The sequence below is a fragment of the Oncorhynchus clarkii genome, chromosome 8, assembly GCF_045791955.1.
Source record: "Oncorhynchus clarkii lewisi isolate Uvic-CL-2024 chromosome 8, UVic_Ocla_1.0, whole genome shotgun sequence".
NCBI lineage: Eukaryota > Metazoa > Chordata > Actinopteri > Salmoniformes > Salmonidae > Oncorhynchus > Oncorhynchus clarkii.
The window spans coordinates 3,056,194-3,073,884 of record NC_092154.1 but is presented as its reverse complement, the minus strand read 5'-3'; positions in this window follow the sequence as shown (position 1 = coordinate 3,073,884).

The following is a 17,691-nucleotide window of genomic DNA, read 5'->3' as shown; positions in this document are numbered from 1 at the left end:
AGAGTAAAAAACGTAAGGGTGGTTCTGGAAAGTTAAGAGACAAAAGAGTCAAAAGTCTTCAATCAAATGTAAAACGACTCATCGACTTATTCTGTAGTAGTAGCAGTAGTAGCAGTGCCACCGACGCTATCGTAGAAGACCGGCAAGAGGAAGATGCCACAACTCCATTCGCGGGGTAAAAGAGTAGACAGAGAGGACAGCAAAGCCAAAGACAATGCAGCCGAAGCTGTAGATATGTGCCTAAATGTGTTACAAATACACCATGTTAGATCAGATGTTATGAGTGAAATGTAAAAACCATTAGTCAGCTACTGTTGTGTAAATGTACCAGAAATAAAGAATTGAGGTAATGACCGTACGGTAACTGGGTGTTCAAACCGGCTAGCGGAAAAAACTACAATTTGACCCAAGTCAGATGACCTAAAAATATTTGTTTTTGTTTCCACCCGATGCAGGATCAAAAGTTGGTCTGGCATCCTGGCCTTCCCTGACTCTCTTCTACTGAAACTGGACTGGACCGGTCATCAACCCCCAAGATCCTCTCTTCCACTGAACTGGACTGGACCGGTCATCAACCCCCAAGATCCTCTCTTCTACTGAAACTGGACTGGACCGGTCATCAACCCCCAAGATCCTCTCTTCCACTGAACTGGACCTGACCGGTCATCAACCCCCAAGATCATCTCTTCCACATTAACTAAGAAAAGGCCCAATTTTGAAAACCAATGAAAACACAGCAGCAGCCCCACTATTTCACACCAAGTCAATGAATCAACACGTTTGTTTTGTGTGGCTTTTACTCCCCGTTCACACGGGACTGTTGGCATGACGATGAGTTCCAATGCATTGTCTAGTATGAGGCGAAGCGGTAGGAACCGTGACGATGAGGATCACAGCTAGCAAATCACTGTAGCCATATTCTCCCGCACAAAATATGAATTTGAGAGGGAAAGGACTTGATTGGTTTTACAATATATATACTATTTGCAACCAATGGCTGTATAGACATGAAAACAATTAGTTACCGTTTGTATATGTCTAATGCAATTTAGAGTTTAGAACGACAAGGCAAAAGCAATCAGAATCAAATTAAAATGCTTGTTTTAGCTAAGTAAAATTATACAACAGTAAATCACTGATAATCAAGTGATTGCCATTTCCCACAAAATCCCCGCAGGACGGTGAAATCTAGGCATTCAGCACTTTACCGATGCAGGATCAAAAAACTCGGCACCAATCGGAAATGGCTGTCATACAATGAAGAAAGTCATGAGTTGTTCTGTTCAATGTGGATGGCATTTGCGAAGCCTACTGACAGCAGTATTTTTATGAGTAGAATGACGGATTGGAAACATGTTCACCAAAGGGCAGAAGAGCATGAGAAGAGCAACATGCACAGAACTAGTGCTGAGGCAATACTTTTTAAGGTCCTCCGAAGCAGACATTCAAAGTCTGCTCAGTGGCAGTCAGGTGCCTGCCCACAGAGAGCAGGTACGCAGGAGAAGACAGGGGCCTGCCCACAGAGAGCAGGTACGCAGGAGAAGGCAGGTGTCTGCCCACAGAGAGCAGGTACGCAGGAGAAGGCAGGGGCCTGCCCACAGAGAGCTGGTACGCAGGAGAAGGCAGTTGTCTGCCCACAGAGAGCAGGCACGCAGGAGAAGGCAGGGGCCTGCCCACAGAGAGCAGGTACGCAGGAGAAGGCAGGTGGGGGCTCAGGTACAGGGGGATGCAGTCTGAGTCTGCGTATACATTAGAGGACACCAGTATCCATCATGGTCATTTATCAGAGATGATAATACTGCTGGGTATACATTAGAGGACACCAGTATCCATCACGGTCATTTATCAGAGATGATAATACTGCTGGGTATACATTAGAGGACACCAGTATCCATCACGGTCATTTATCAGAGATGATAATACTGCTGGGTATACATTAGAGAACACCAGTATCCATCACGGTCATTTATCAGAGATGATAATACTGCTGGGTATACATTAGAGAACACCAGTATCCATCATGGTCATTTATCAGAGATGATAATACTGCTGGGTATACATTAGAGGACACCAGTATCCATCATGGTCATTTATCAGAGATGATAATACTGCTGGGTATACATTAGAGAACACCAGTATCCATCATGGTCATTTATCAGAGATGATAATACTGCTGGGTATACATTAGAGGACACCAGTATCCATCATGGTCATTTATCAGAGATGATAATACTGCTGGGTATACATTAGAGAACACCAGTATCCATCACGGTCATTTATCAGAGATGATAATACTGCTGGGTATACATTAGAGGACACCAGTATCCATCACGGTCATTTATCAGAGATGATAATACTGCTGGGTATACATTAGAGAACACCAGTATCCATCACGGTCATTTATCAGAGATGATAATACTGCTGGGTATACATTAGAGGACACCAGTATCCATCATGGTCATTTATCAGAGATGATAATACTGCTGGGTATACATTAGAGAACACCAGTATTCATCACGGTCATTTATCAGAGATGATAATACTGCTGGGAAAGTATGACGTCTGCTTGCAACAACATCTCACCAAATGCATTGAGAAAAGCAAGAACCTACATCAGTCCTGGGCAAGAGGCCGAGGTTCTCTAATCACACTCCTCTCAAAGAATACTGTCAACGTCGTCATTTACACAATTCATCCTGTCATCCTGGCAGAGTGTGCCTATAAAGTTCGGGCAAATGGTGACAATTTGTAGTGTGAGCTGAGAAGCCTGGCTGTAACAGTGGAAAAAGACTGAGAATTACAGGATTGACGGAATACGTGACCAGGACTGTGGAGGATGGTTCTGATGGAAATGAAAAATAAATGCTGCTAAATCCTGCACAGAATACCCACGGTGTTGTTACCAGATGCTGAGACAGTACAACCTGCTGACTGATGCATATCATATCCTTGGCCTTGGATACAACTTCCTACTCACCCTCTCAGTTACCCAGGTAGTTCCTACTAACCTTATCAGTTACCCAGGTAGTTCCTACTCACCATCTCAGTTACCCAGGTAGTTCCTACTCACCCTCTCAGTTACCCAGGTAGTTCCTACTCACCCTCTCAGTTACCCAGGTAGTTCCTACTCACCCTCTCAGTTACCCAGGTAGTTCCTACTCACCCTCTCAGTTACCCAGGTAGTTCCTACTAACCTTATCAGTTACCCAGGTAGTTCCTACTCACCCTCTCAGTTACCCAGGTAGTTCCTACTCACCCTCTCAGTTACCCAGGTAGTTCCTACTCACCCTCTCAGTTACCCAGGTAGTTCCTACTCACCCTCTCAGTTACCCAGGTAGTTCCTACTCACCCTCTCAGTTACCCAGGTAGTTCCTACTCACCATCTCAGTTACCCAGGTAGTTCCTACTCACCCTCTCAGTTACCCAGGTAGTTCCTACTCACCCTCTCAGTTACCCAGGTAGTTCCTACTCACCATCTCAGTTACCCAGGTAGTTCCTACTCACCCTCTCAGTTACCCAGGTAGTTCCTACTCACCCTCTCAGTTACCCAGGTAGTTCCTACTCACCCTCTCAGTTACCCAGGTAGTTCCTACTCACCATCTCAGATACCCAGGTAGTTCCTACTCACCAGCTCAGTTACCCAGGTAGTTCCTACTCACCCTCTCAGATACCCAGGGCCATTAGGATGTCCTTCTCAGTAACCACGTCAGTGTCCAGGTAGCTTGTGAGCAAAGTTGCTCTGCCTTAAAGTGTATGAAGAACAGACTTTGGAGAACTCTCTCACAAGAACACCTAGAGGCCTTCATGCTGAAAGCCACTGAGAAGGACATCATAATGGTTACTGAGGAGGACATCCTCATGGTTACTGAGAAGGACATCCTAATGGTTACTGAGGAGGACATCCTAATGGCCCTGAGAAGGACATCCTAATGACCCTGAGAAGGACATCCTAATGGTTACTGAGAAGGACATCCTCATGGTTACTGAGGAGGACATCCTAATAGTTACTGAGGAGGACATCCTAATGGTTACTGAGAAGGACATTCTAATGGTTACTGAGAAGGACATCCTAATGACTCAGAGAAGGACATCCTAATGGCCCTGAGAAGGACATCCTAATGACCCTGAGAAGGACAACCTAATGGTTACTGAGAAGGACATCCTAATGGCCCTGAGAAGGACATCCTAATGACCCCTAATGAGAAGGATATGACCCTGAGAAGGACATCCTAATGGACATCCTAATGGTTACTGAGAAGGACATCCTAATGGTTACTGAGGAGGACATCCTAATGGTTACTGAGGAGGACATCCTAATGGCCCTGAGAAGGACAACCTAATGGTTACTGAGGAGGACATCCTAATGGTTACTGAGGAGGACATCCTAATGGTTACTGAGAAGGACATCCTAATGACCCTGAGAAGGACATCCTAATGGCCCTGAGAAGAACATCCTAATGGCCCTGAGAAGGACATCCTAATGGTTACTGAGGAGGACATCCTAATGGCCCTGAGAAGGATATCCTAATGACCCTGAGAAGGACATCCTAATAGCCCTGAGAAGGACACCCTAATGGTTACTGAGAAGGACATCCTAATGGTTACTGAGAAGGACATCCTAATGACCCTGAGAAGGACATCCTAATGGTACTGAGAAGGACATCCTAATGGTTACTGAGAAGGACATCCTAATGGTTACTGAGAAGGACATCCTAATGGTTACTGAGGAGGACATCCTAATGGTTACTGAGAATGACATTCTAATGGTTACTGAGGAGGACATCCTAATGGTTACTGAGAAGGACATCCTAAAGACCATGAGAAGGACATCCTAATGGTTACTGAGAAGGAAATACTAATGGTTACTGAGAAGGACATCCTAATGGTTACTGAGAAGGACATCCTAATGGCCCTGAGAAGGACATCCTAATGGTTACTGAGGAGGACATCCTAATGGTTACTGAGAAGGACATCCTAATGGTTACTGAGGAGGACATCCTAATGGCCCTGAGAAGGACATCCTAATGGTTACTGAGGAGGACATCCTAATGGTTACTGAGAAGGACATCCTAATGGTTACTGAGAAAGACACCCTAATGGTTACTGAGAAGGACATCCTAATGGTTACTGAGAAGGACATCCTAATGGTTACTGAGAAGGACATCCTAATGGTTACTGAGAAGGACACCCTAATGGTTACTGAGAAGGACATCCTAATGGTTACTGAGAAGGACATCCTAATGGTTACTGAGGAGGACATCCTAATGGTTACTGAGGAGGACATCCTAATGGTTACTGAGGAGGACATCCTAATGGTTACTGAGAAGGACATCCTAATGGCCCTGAGAAGGACATCCTAATGGTTACTGAGGAGGACATCCTAATGGTTACTGAGAAGGACATCCTAATGGTTACTGAGAAGGACATCCTAATGGTTACTGAGAAGGACACCCTAATGGTTACTGAGAAGGACATCCTAATGGTTACTGAGAAGGACATTCTAATGGTTACTGAGGAGGACATCCTAATGGTTACTGAGGAGGACATCCTAATGGTTACTGAGAAGGACATCCATGTAATATACCAGACTGATGGGGGACTGTAATATACCAGACTGATGGGGGACTGTAATATACCAGACTGATGGGGGACTGTAATATAACAGACTGATGGGGGACTGTAGTACACCAGGCTGATGGGGGACTGTAGTATACCAGACTAATGGGGGACTGTAATATACCAGACTGATGGGGGACTGTAATATACCAGACTGATCGGGGACTGTAACATACCAAACTGATGGGGGACTGTAATATACCAGACTGATGGGGGACTGTAGTATAACAGACTGATGGGGGACTGTAATATACCAGACTGATGGGGGGGGGATGTAGTATAACAGACTGATGGGGGACTGTAGTATACCAGACTGATGGGTGACTGTAGTATAACAGACTGATAGGGGATTGTAATATATCAGACCTATAGGGGACTGTAATATATCAGACTGATGGGGGACTGTAATATACCAGACTGATGGGGGACTGTAGTATACCAGACTGATGGGGGACTGTAATATACCAGACTGAAGGGGGACTGTAGTATAACAGACTGATGGGGGACTGTAATATACCAGACTGATCGGGGACTGTAACATACCAAACTGTTGGGGAACTGTAATATACCAGACTGATGGGGGACTGTAATATACCAGACTGATGGGGGACTGTAATATACCAGACTGATGGGGGACTGTAGTTTAACAGATTGATGGGGACTGTTGTATACCAGACTGATGGGGGACTGTAATATACCAGACTGATGGGGGACTGTAATATACCAGACTGATGGGGGACTGTAATATATCAGACTGATGGGGGACTGTTGTATACCAGACTGATGGGGGACTGTAGTATACCAGACTGATGGGGGACTGTAGTATAACAGACTGATGGGGGACTGTAGTATAACAGACTGATGGGGGACTGTAATATACCAGACTGATGGGGGGGGGGGGCTGTAGTACTGTAATATACAGACTGATGGGGGACTGTAGTATACTAGACTGATGGGTGACTGTAGTATAACAGACTGATAGGGGACTGTAATATACCAGACCTATGGGGGACTGTAATATATCAGACTGATGGGGGACTGTAATATACCAGACTGATGGGGGACTGTAGTATAACAGACTGATTGGGGACTGTAATATACCAGACTGATGGGGGACTGTAACATACCAGACTGATGGGGGACTGTAATATACCAGACTGATGGGGGACTGTAATATACCAGACTGATCGGGGACTGTAACATACCAGACTGATGGGGGACTGTAATATACCAGACTGATGGGGGACTGTAATATAACAGACTGATGGGGGACTGTAATATACCAGACTGATCGGGGACTGTAATATAACAGACTGATGGGGGACTGTAATATACCAGACTGATGAGGGACTGTAGTATAACAGATTGATGGGGACTGTAATATACCAGACTGATGGGGGACTGTAGTTTAACAGATTGATGGGGACTGTAGTATACCAGACTGATGGGGGACTGTAATATAACAGACTGATGGGGGACTGTAGTTTAACAGATTGATGGGGACTGTAGTATACCAGACTGATGGGGGACTGTAATATAACAGACTGATGGGGAGGGGACTGTAGTATAACAGACTGATGGGGGACTGTTATATACCAGACTGATGGGGGGGAGGGGGCTGTAATATAACAGACTGATGGGGGACTGTAATATAACAGACTGATGGGGGACTGTAATATACCAGACTGATGGGGGACTGTAGTATACCAGACTGATGGGGGACTGTAGTTTAACAGATTGATGGGGACTGTAGTATACCAGACTGATGGCGGACTGTAATATACCAGACTGATGGGGGACTGTAATATAAAAGACTGATGGGGGACTGTAATATAACAGACTGATGTGGGACTGTAATATACCAGACTGATGGGGGACTGTAGTTTAACAGATTGATGGGGACTGTAATATACCAGACTGATGGGGGACTGTAATATACCAGACTGATGGGGGACTGTAATATACCAGACTGATGGGGGACTGTAATATACCAGACTGATGGGGGACTGTAGTATACCAGACTGATGGGGGACTGTAGTATAACAGACTGATGGGGGACTGTAATATGCCAGACTGATGGGGGACTGTAGTATAACAGACTGATGGGGGACTGTAGTATACCAGACTCATGGGGGACTGTAGTATACCAGACTGATGGGGGGGACTGTAGTATAACAGACTGATGGGGGACTGTAATATACCAGACTGATGGGGGACTGTATTATACCAGACTGATGGGGGACTGTAGTATAACAGACTGATGGGGGACTGTAATATACCAGACTGATGGGGGGGGCTGTAATATAACAGACTGATGGGGGACTGTAATATAACAGACTGATGGGGGACTGTAATATACCAGACTGATGGGGGACTGTAGTATACCAGACTGATGGGGGACTGTAGTTTAACAGATTGATGGGGACTGTAGTATACCAGACTGATGGGGGACTGTAATATAACAGACTGATGGGGGACTGTAGTATAACAGACTGATGGGGGACTGTAATATACCAGACTGATGGGGGACTGTAATATAACAGACTGATGGGGGACTGTAATATACCAGACTGATGGGGGACTGTAATATAACAGACTGATGTGGGACTGTAATATACCAGACTGATGGGGGACTGTAGTATACCAGACTGATGGGGGACTGTAATATACCAGACTGATGGGGGACTGTAATATACCAGACTGATCGGGGACTGTAACATACCAAACTGATGGGGGACTGTAATATACCAGACTGATAGGGGACTGTAATATAACAGACTGTTGGGGGACTGTAATATACCAGACTGATGGGGGACTGTAATATAACAGACTGATGGGGGACTGTAATATACCAGACTGATGGGGGACTGTAGTTTAACAGATTGATGGGGACTGTTGTATACCAGACTGATGGGGGACTGTAATATACCAGACTGATGGGGGACTGTAATATACCAGACTGATGGGGGACTGTAATATATCAGACTGATGGGGGACTGTAGTATACCAGACTGATGGGGGACTGTAGTATACCAGACTGATGGGGGACTGTAGTATAACAGACTGATGGGGGACTGTAGTATAACAGACTGATGGGGGACTGTAATATACCAGACTGATGGGGGGGGGGGGGACTGTAGTATAACAGACTGATGGGGGACTGTAGTATACTAGACTGATGGGTGACTGTAGTATAACAGACTGATAGGGGACTGTAATATACCAGACCTATTGGGGACTGTAATATATCAGACTGATGGGGGACTGTAGTATAACAGACTGATGGGGGACTGTAATATACCAGACTGATGGGGGACTGTAGTATACCAGACTGATGGGGGACTGTAGTAGTATAACAGACTGATGGGGGACTGTAATATACCAGACTGATGGGGGACTGTAGTATACCAGACTGATGGGGGACTGTAATATACCAGAATGATGGGGGACTGTAGTATAACAGACTGATTGGGGACTGTAATATACCAGACTGAAGGGGGACTGTAACATACCAGACTGATGGGGGACTGTAATATACCAGACTGATGGGGGACTGTAGTATACCAGACTCATGGGGGACTGTAGTATACCAGACTGATGGGGGGGACTGTAGTATAACAGACTGATGGGGGACTGTAATATACCAGACTGATGGGGGACTGTAATATACCAGACTGATGGGGGACTGTAGTATAACAGACTGATGGGGGACTGTAATATACCAGACTGATGGGGGGGGGGGGCTGTAATATAACAGACTGATGGGGGACTGTAATATAACAGACTGATGGGGGACTGTAATATACCAGACTGATGGGGGACTGTAGTATACCAGACTGATGGGGGACTGTAGTTTAACAGATTGATGGGGACTGTAGTATACCAGACTGATGGGGGACTGCAATATTACAGACTGATGGGGGACTGTAATATAACAGACTGATGGGGGACTGTAATATACCAGACTGATGGGGGACTGTAATATACAGACTGATGGGGGACTGTAATATACCAGACTGATGGGGGACTGTAATATAACAGACTGATGTGGGACTGTAATATACCAGACTGATGGGGGACTGTAGTTTAACAGATTGATGGGGACTGTAATATACCAGACTGATGGGGGACTGTAATATACCAGACTGATGGGGGACTGTAATATAACAGACTGATGGGGGGGACTGTAATATACCAGACTGATGGGGGACTGTAATATACCAGACTGATGGGGGACTGTAGTATACCAGACTGATGGGGGACTGTAGTATAACAGACTGATGGGGGACTGTAATATACCAGACTGATGGGGGACTGTAGTATAACAGACTGATGGGGGACTGTAGTATACCAGACTGATGGGGGACTGTAGTATACCAGACTGATGGGGGGACTGTAGTATAACAGACTGATGGGGGACTGTAATATACCAGACTGATGGGGGACTGTAATATACCAAACTGATGTGGGACTGTAGTATACCAGACTGATGGGGGACTGTAATATACCAGACTGATGGGGGACTGTAATATACCAGACTGATGGGGGACTGTAGTATAACAGACTGATGTGGGACTGTAATATACCAAACTGATGTGGGACTGTAGTATAACAGACTGATGTGGGACTGTAATATACCAAACTGATGTGGGACTGTAGTATAACAGACTGATGGGGGACTGTAATATACCAAACTGATGTGGGACTGTAATATTACAGACTGATGGGCTTTGTTGTTTTGTCATCATTAAGTTAACTTTGCAAGCCCATACCCATATACTGCATTATGTGTTTGTGTGTTTGCTTATATTGTGTTTGTATGGGTAACGTTTGTTCAACAACCCCTGCATATCCCATCAGCTTCCTCCTAAAACAGCCAATCAGAATCTCATCTGTTCAATATTGAATTATGCTGTTGAATATTTAAATATTTCACCGTTGCCGAGGGGGGTCACCAGGGCGGAGACTTGCGTGGCCTGGGGCCTTGGCATCATCTCATTGTTAAAGAGGAGTAACAGAAAACGACGCTAACGCACACATAAGACTCTAAGGTGTGATGAAATATTTATCTGTGCGACCAGGAGGTTTAATGAGGTATCCTTCAGAAAGTTTCCACACCCCTTGACTTTCCTTTGTTGTGTTGTGTTACAGCATGAATTCAAAATGGATTCTCACAAAACAAAACATTTTATTCAGAAAAAGTCATAAATATTATGACATGAATTAATTAAATATTTGTGTCAAATTGCCAGTGGGCAACCCATCCCTAATGGGATTTAATTGACACATAAACAAACATTACGTGGCCTCCCGAGTGGCTTCACGGTCTGAGGCACAGTAACGTTCTCGGGTTCGATCCCAGGCTGTGTCACAGCCGGCCGTGACCAGGAGAACCATCGGGCGGCGCAAGGCATAATTAGGCGGGGGTTTGGCCGTCCGGGATTTCCCTGTCTTGTGCTCTAGCGACTCCTTGTTGTGGGCCGGGCGTCGTAGATTCGACATAACACATCACTCACACACATATTCACCTTTAATCAAAACTTTCTCAATTTGGGATTATGATTATTCTCCTTCACCCATTTATTTTCATATTTCATTGTCAGTTGTTTATTCTATGACTCCCTTAATTTGGTTTTCGTACAACTTTTCACATTCAGACTGTTGGAAAAGATCCGACATTTTGGTTAGATCCTCCTGAAAAATGTACTGGCTATTCAGGCAGTTGTCTTATCCAACAGTCTGTTCCAGAGTCTCACCATACATGCCTTCCATTACACCTAACAGGGTTTCCTAGCCAATGTCCCCAGTTATTGCAGGTACAGTCGCCAACATGTGGATACCTAAACAAATGCGTATTGCCTTGTTATTGACACGTTCGTTTTTTTGAGATACCCGTTACTACCACACCCTCCTGCTGAGTAGACCAGAACAGGACACACACACGTCTTATAAAGTTTGGAATCCGCAGCATAACCAACATCTTCAAAGCGTTTTTGTTTTTCCTACAACTCCCCCAAGAGCTCTACTTCCTGAGTCGGCCAGGGCAGATGTTTCGTATAGAAAGGTAATGTGTTCATCAAAATAAAGACCCCAAATATTTATAATTGCTTGTAAACTCAAGAATTTCTTCACCAAAACAAAACTGAAGAACTCTTCTCTTATTCCCTGGATCTCTAAAGTTCACAATCTGTGTATTTTTTGTCTGGTTGATCATGAGTCTATATATTTTGCACCAATTGACTGCACATAAAAACATGTTCCACAGGTCTGTTTCTGGTATAAAAATAATACCATCAGTATAAAGGAAAATACATATGTACATATAATATTACATATTTATAGTAGTATATACGTAGCATGTCATCATCAGTATATACGTAGCATGTCATCATCAGTATATACGTAGCATGTCATCATCAGTATATACGTAGCATGTCATCATCAGTATATACGTAGCATGTCATCATCAGTAAATACTTAGCATGTCATCATCAGTATATACGTAGCATGTCATCATCAGTATATACATAGCATGTCATCATCAGTATATACGTAGCATGTCATCATCAGTATATACGTAGCATGTCATCATCAGTAAATGCTTAGCATGTCATCATCAGTAAATACTTAGCATGTTATCATCAGTATATACTTAGCATGTCATCATCAGTAAATACTTAGCATGTCATCATCGGTAAATGCTTAGCATGTCATCATCAGTAAATACTTAGCATGTAATCATCAGTATATACTTAGCATGTCATCATCAGTAAATGCTTAGCATGTCATCATCAGTAAATACTTAGCATGTCATCATCAGTAAGTACTTAGCATGTCATCATCAGTATATACTTAGCATGTCATCATCAGTATATACTTTGCATGTCATCATCAGTAAATACTTAGCATGTCATCATCAGTATATACTTAGCATGTCATCATCAGTATATCCTTAGCATGTCATCATCGCTAGTCTAGTGGTTGGAGTGTTGGGCCAGTAACCAAAAGGTTGCAAGTTCAAATCCCTGAGCTGACAAGGTACAAGTCTGTCTTTCTGCCCCTGAACAGGCAGTTAAGCCACTGTTCCTAGGCCGTCATTGAAAATAAGAATTTGTTCTTTAACTGACGTGCCTGGTTAAATAAAAGTAAAGTAAATCAATAAATGTATTACTCCATAAATAAAATACTTAGATAATTAAAATAATATAATTAGTATAAATGTATGTAATGATATATACACTATATAATATTATATATATATATTAGTATATACTTAGCATGTCATCATCATGTCTTACTCCCTATAGGAGGATACTCAGCATTTCCCATCAACCCCTGTCTTTATCAAACTATAGGCTGAAAGATGCCTCTTTACCAAATCAAAAGCTTTCTGGAAATCAATGAAGCATACAAAAGCTATTGCCTTGTAATCTTTATGAACTGTTTAGTATAAATCATGTCATTGACATAACTTGAGGCTTTTGCATGGGACTTACTGTAACACCAACCAGGCTCGGATCGTTGCCTAAACGTTTAAAGGTTCTGGGCAGTGTTGATGACACGAGGGAAAAGGGAAATAGAGAACTAATAGAGAGAAAGAGAGTGAACAGAAGAGGTAGAGAAAGAGAGAATAGTTGGAGAGGAAACTGTGTTTTGACCTTTGTTCTAGAAACGTGTGCCGTGTACAGGATCAACCAATTATATACTTAGATTTAGGAGCGGACGGCCATACTTTAACCATCATGGCATTTTAATAGTCTACACTAAACCACTCCTCTCCTTTCCCCCTTCTCTCCATCCATCCCTCCCTCCATCCATTCATCCACCCATCCATAAACCCCTCCCTCCCTCCCTCCCTGCCTGCCTGCCTGCCTCCCTGCCTCCCTCCAGACATCCATTCTTCCATACATCCATCCATCCATCCATCCATGTGTCAGTGCTGCAGTGTGATCTATGCAGTGCTTTAAACAGTGTCAAAATAAGTATTCAGAGGGCTTTCCAAGCGGAGGGAGGGAGGGAGGGAGGGAGGGAGGGAGGGAGGCAGGCAGGCAGGCAGGCAGGCAGGCAGGCAGGCAGGCAGGCAGGCAGGCAGGGAGGGAGGGAGGGAGGGAGGGAGGGAGGGAGGGAGGGAGGGAGGGAGGGAGGGAGGGAGGGAGGGAGGGTCAATGTTAAAAACAAAATTGGGTTCAAATACTTTTAGGAATTATTTTGATCTCTCAAAATTTGACTTGATTGATCACACATCTCGATACCCTGTTCCTCTTTACACACATAGAGATCTAATCAGATGTCTGGTTCTATTTACGTCTTTACTGAAGACTCATCTCTTCAGTAGGTCAAATGATTGAGTGTACTCTGGCCCAGAAGTGTGAAGGTGAACGGAAAGGATCTGGAGCAACGAACCGCCCTTGCTGTCTCTGCCTGGCAGGTTCCCCTCTCTCCACTGGGATTCTCTGCCTCTAACCCTATTACAGGGGCTGAGTCACTGGCTTACTGGTGCTCTTCCATGCCGTCCCTAGGAGGGGTGCGCTACTTGAGTGGATTGATCTCCGTGGCGGAGATCTTTGTGAGCTATACTCAGCCTTGTCTCAGGATGGTAAGTTGGTGGTTGAAGATATCCCTCTAGTGGTGTGGGGGCTGTGCTTTGGCAAAGTGGATGGGGTTATATCCTGCCTGTTTGGCCCTGTCTGGGGGTATCATCGGATGGGGCCACAGAGTCTCCTGACCCCTCCTGTCTCAGCCTCAAGTATTTATGCTGCAGTAGTTTATGTGTCGGAGGGCTAGGGTCAGTCTGTTGTATCTTGAGTACTTCTCCTGTCTTATCCGGTGTCCTGTGTGAATTTAATTATGCTCTCTCTAATTCTCTCTTTCTTTCTCTCTCTCGGAGGACCTGAGCCCTAGGACCATACCTCAGGACTACCTGGCATGATGACTCCTTGCTGTCCCCAGTCCACCTGGCCGTGCTGCTGCTCCAGTTTCAACTGTTCTGCCTGCGACTATGGGACCCTAACCTGTTCACCGGACGTACTACCTGTCCCAGACCTGCTGTTTTCAACTCTCTAGAGACAGCAGGAGCGGTAGAGATACTCTTAATGATCGGCTATGAAAAGCCAACTGACATTTACTCTTGAGGTGCTGACTTGTAGCACCCTCGACAACTACTGCGATTATTAGTATTTGACCATACTGGAAGTTTATCTGGGGTTTTGGGCAGGTGGCGGCTCCCATACGTCACTGCTGAAGGGGGGGCCTGTGCGTTTGCTGTGGTCGTCTAAAGGCTTTGTTTAACGATGCTCCCGTATTGGAGCATCCGGGCCCCTCTTTGTGGAGGTGGACGCGTCCGGGGCTGGTGTTGGAGCCATGCTATCACAGTGCTCGGGCACGCCCCTGAAATGTCGCCCCTGTGCTTCCTTTTTGAGGAAGCTCAGTCCGGCGGAGCGAAACTATGATGCTGGGGACCGGGAGTTGCTGGCTGTGGTAAAAGTTCTGAAGGTGTGGAGACATTGGCTTGAGTGGGCACAACACTCTTTTCTCATTTGGACTGACCACCGTAATTTGGAGTACATCCGGGCGGCGAGGAGACTGAATCCTCGTCAGGCAAGGTGGGCAATATTTAAACCAGATTTCGTTTCAGCATCTCATATAGACCAGGTTCACATAATGCTAAGGCTCACCGCACCTCGGGGGGGGGGGGGGGGGGGGGGGCTCGGCGGTCGTCGTTGCCGGTCTTCTAGCTGCGACCGATCCCTTTTCTTTTTCGTTTGGTTTTGTCTGTCTTGTGTTCACCTGTGTCTAGTTTAGGTTAATCAGTGGGGTATTTAATCTCGCCCTACCCGCTAGGTTTTGTGCGGGATTGTTTGGATCTGTTTGGTTTGGGCTGCGTTTTGTTTGTTCAGTCAAACAGTTGTTTTCACGGGACTGTTTTCCCGCACATTCTTTGAGTCAGAGGAGTGTTTTTCCTCCATGTTCGACTGGACTGCATTCATGGTTTTTAGTGGCTGCTGTTGTGGTCCTGTGCCTGTTTTGTTGATGGACTTGAATAAAACGCCCTACTTGCAACTCTTACTCCTGGCCATGACTCCACACCCACCGATCCTAGGGAGAATCTGACAACATAATCTATAATACATTGTATATATCTATAATACATTACATCATCTATAATACATTACATCATCTATAATACATTACATCATCTATAATACATTACATCATCTATACATTACATCATCTATAATACATTACATCATCTATAATACATTACATCATCTATAATACATTACATCATCTATAATACATTACATCATCTATACATTACATCATCTATAATACATTACATCATCTATAATACATTACATCATCTATAATACATTACATCATCTATAATACATTACATCATCTATAATACATTACATCATCTATAATACATTGTATATATCTATAATACATTACATCATCTATAATACATTACATCATCTATAATACATGACATCATCTATAATACATTGTATATATCTATAATACATTACATCATCTATAATACATTACATCATCTATAATACATTACATCATCTATAATACATTACATCATCTATAATACATTACATCATCTATAATACATTATCTAATCTATAACACATTACATTACATCATCTATAATACATTACATCATCTATAATACATTACATCATCTATAATACATTACATCATCTATAATACATTACATCATCTATAATACATTACATCATCTATACATTACATCATCTATACATTACATCATCTATAATACATTACATCATCTATAATACATTACATCATCTCTAATACATTACATCATCTATAATACATTACATCATCTATAATACGTTATCTAATCTATAATACATTACATCATCTATAATACATTACATCATCTATAATACATTATCTAATCTAAAATACATTACATCATCTATAATACATTACATCATCTATAATACATTACATCATCTATAATACATTACATCATCTATAATACATTATCTAATCTATAATACATTACATCATCTATAATACATTACATCATCTATAATACATTACATCATCTATAATACATTATCTAATCTATAATACATTACATCATCTATAATACATTACATAATCTATACATTATTGGTACATTACATCAGGTGTAATACATTATATAATCTATAATACATTACATCATCTATAATACATTACATAATCTATACATTATTGGTACATTACATCAGGTGTAATACATTATATAATCTATAATACATTACATCATCTATAATACATTACATCATCTATAATACATTACATCATCTATACATTACATCATCTATAATACATTACATCATCTGTAATACATTACATCAGGTGTAATACATGATCTAATCTATAATATATTACATCATCTATACATTATTGGTACATTACATCAGGTGTAATACATTATCTAATCTATAATACATTACATCAGGTGTAATACATTATATAATCTATAATACATTACATCAGGTGTAATACATTACATAATCTTAAAGACATTTCATAAATCGTGTAGTTTGGATACTGGATGCTGATTGGCTAAAACAACATTTAGATGTGTGTATGTGAGACTATGAGGTTTAGGCTTTTCACACTGATATCATTCCGCCTTTTCGCCTCGGTAAAATGGCTACGTCAACAGTAGTTGGACATGCCGAAGTAGAAAAGAAGAGTTCACATTAACCTGAGAGAATCCGAAACTAAAAGAACACTGTCAAACCAAACAAAGTGGGCCCTTACCCTTACCAGAACACTGTTGTCGTGTCTTGGGCTATGCCGGAATAAGTGATATGATATGACATGCTATTCTATAGAATCCTTTCTCCGTAATGAATATTACCTGATTGAGCTAATCATGTAAATGTAATTACCTAGAGAGTCGGGCACCACGGAAGAATATTTATAGAGCTGTTATCTTCCGAATAAACTCTTAGAGACCTAGTAGTATTTTACATCAAAAGCAGTCAATATTAATTGTCACCTTAATTCAGTCTCATCTGAAAGTTGAAAATTCTTGGTTAT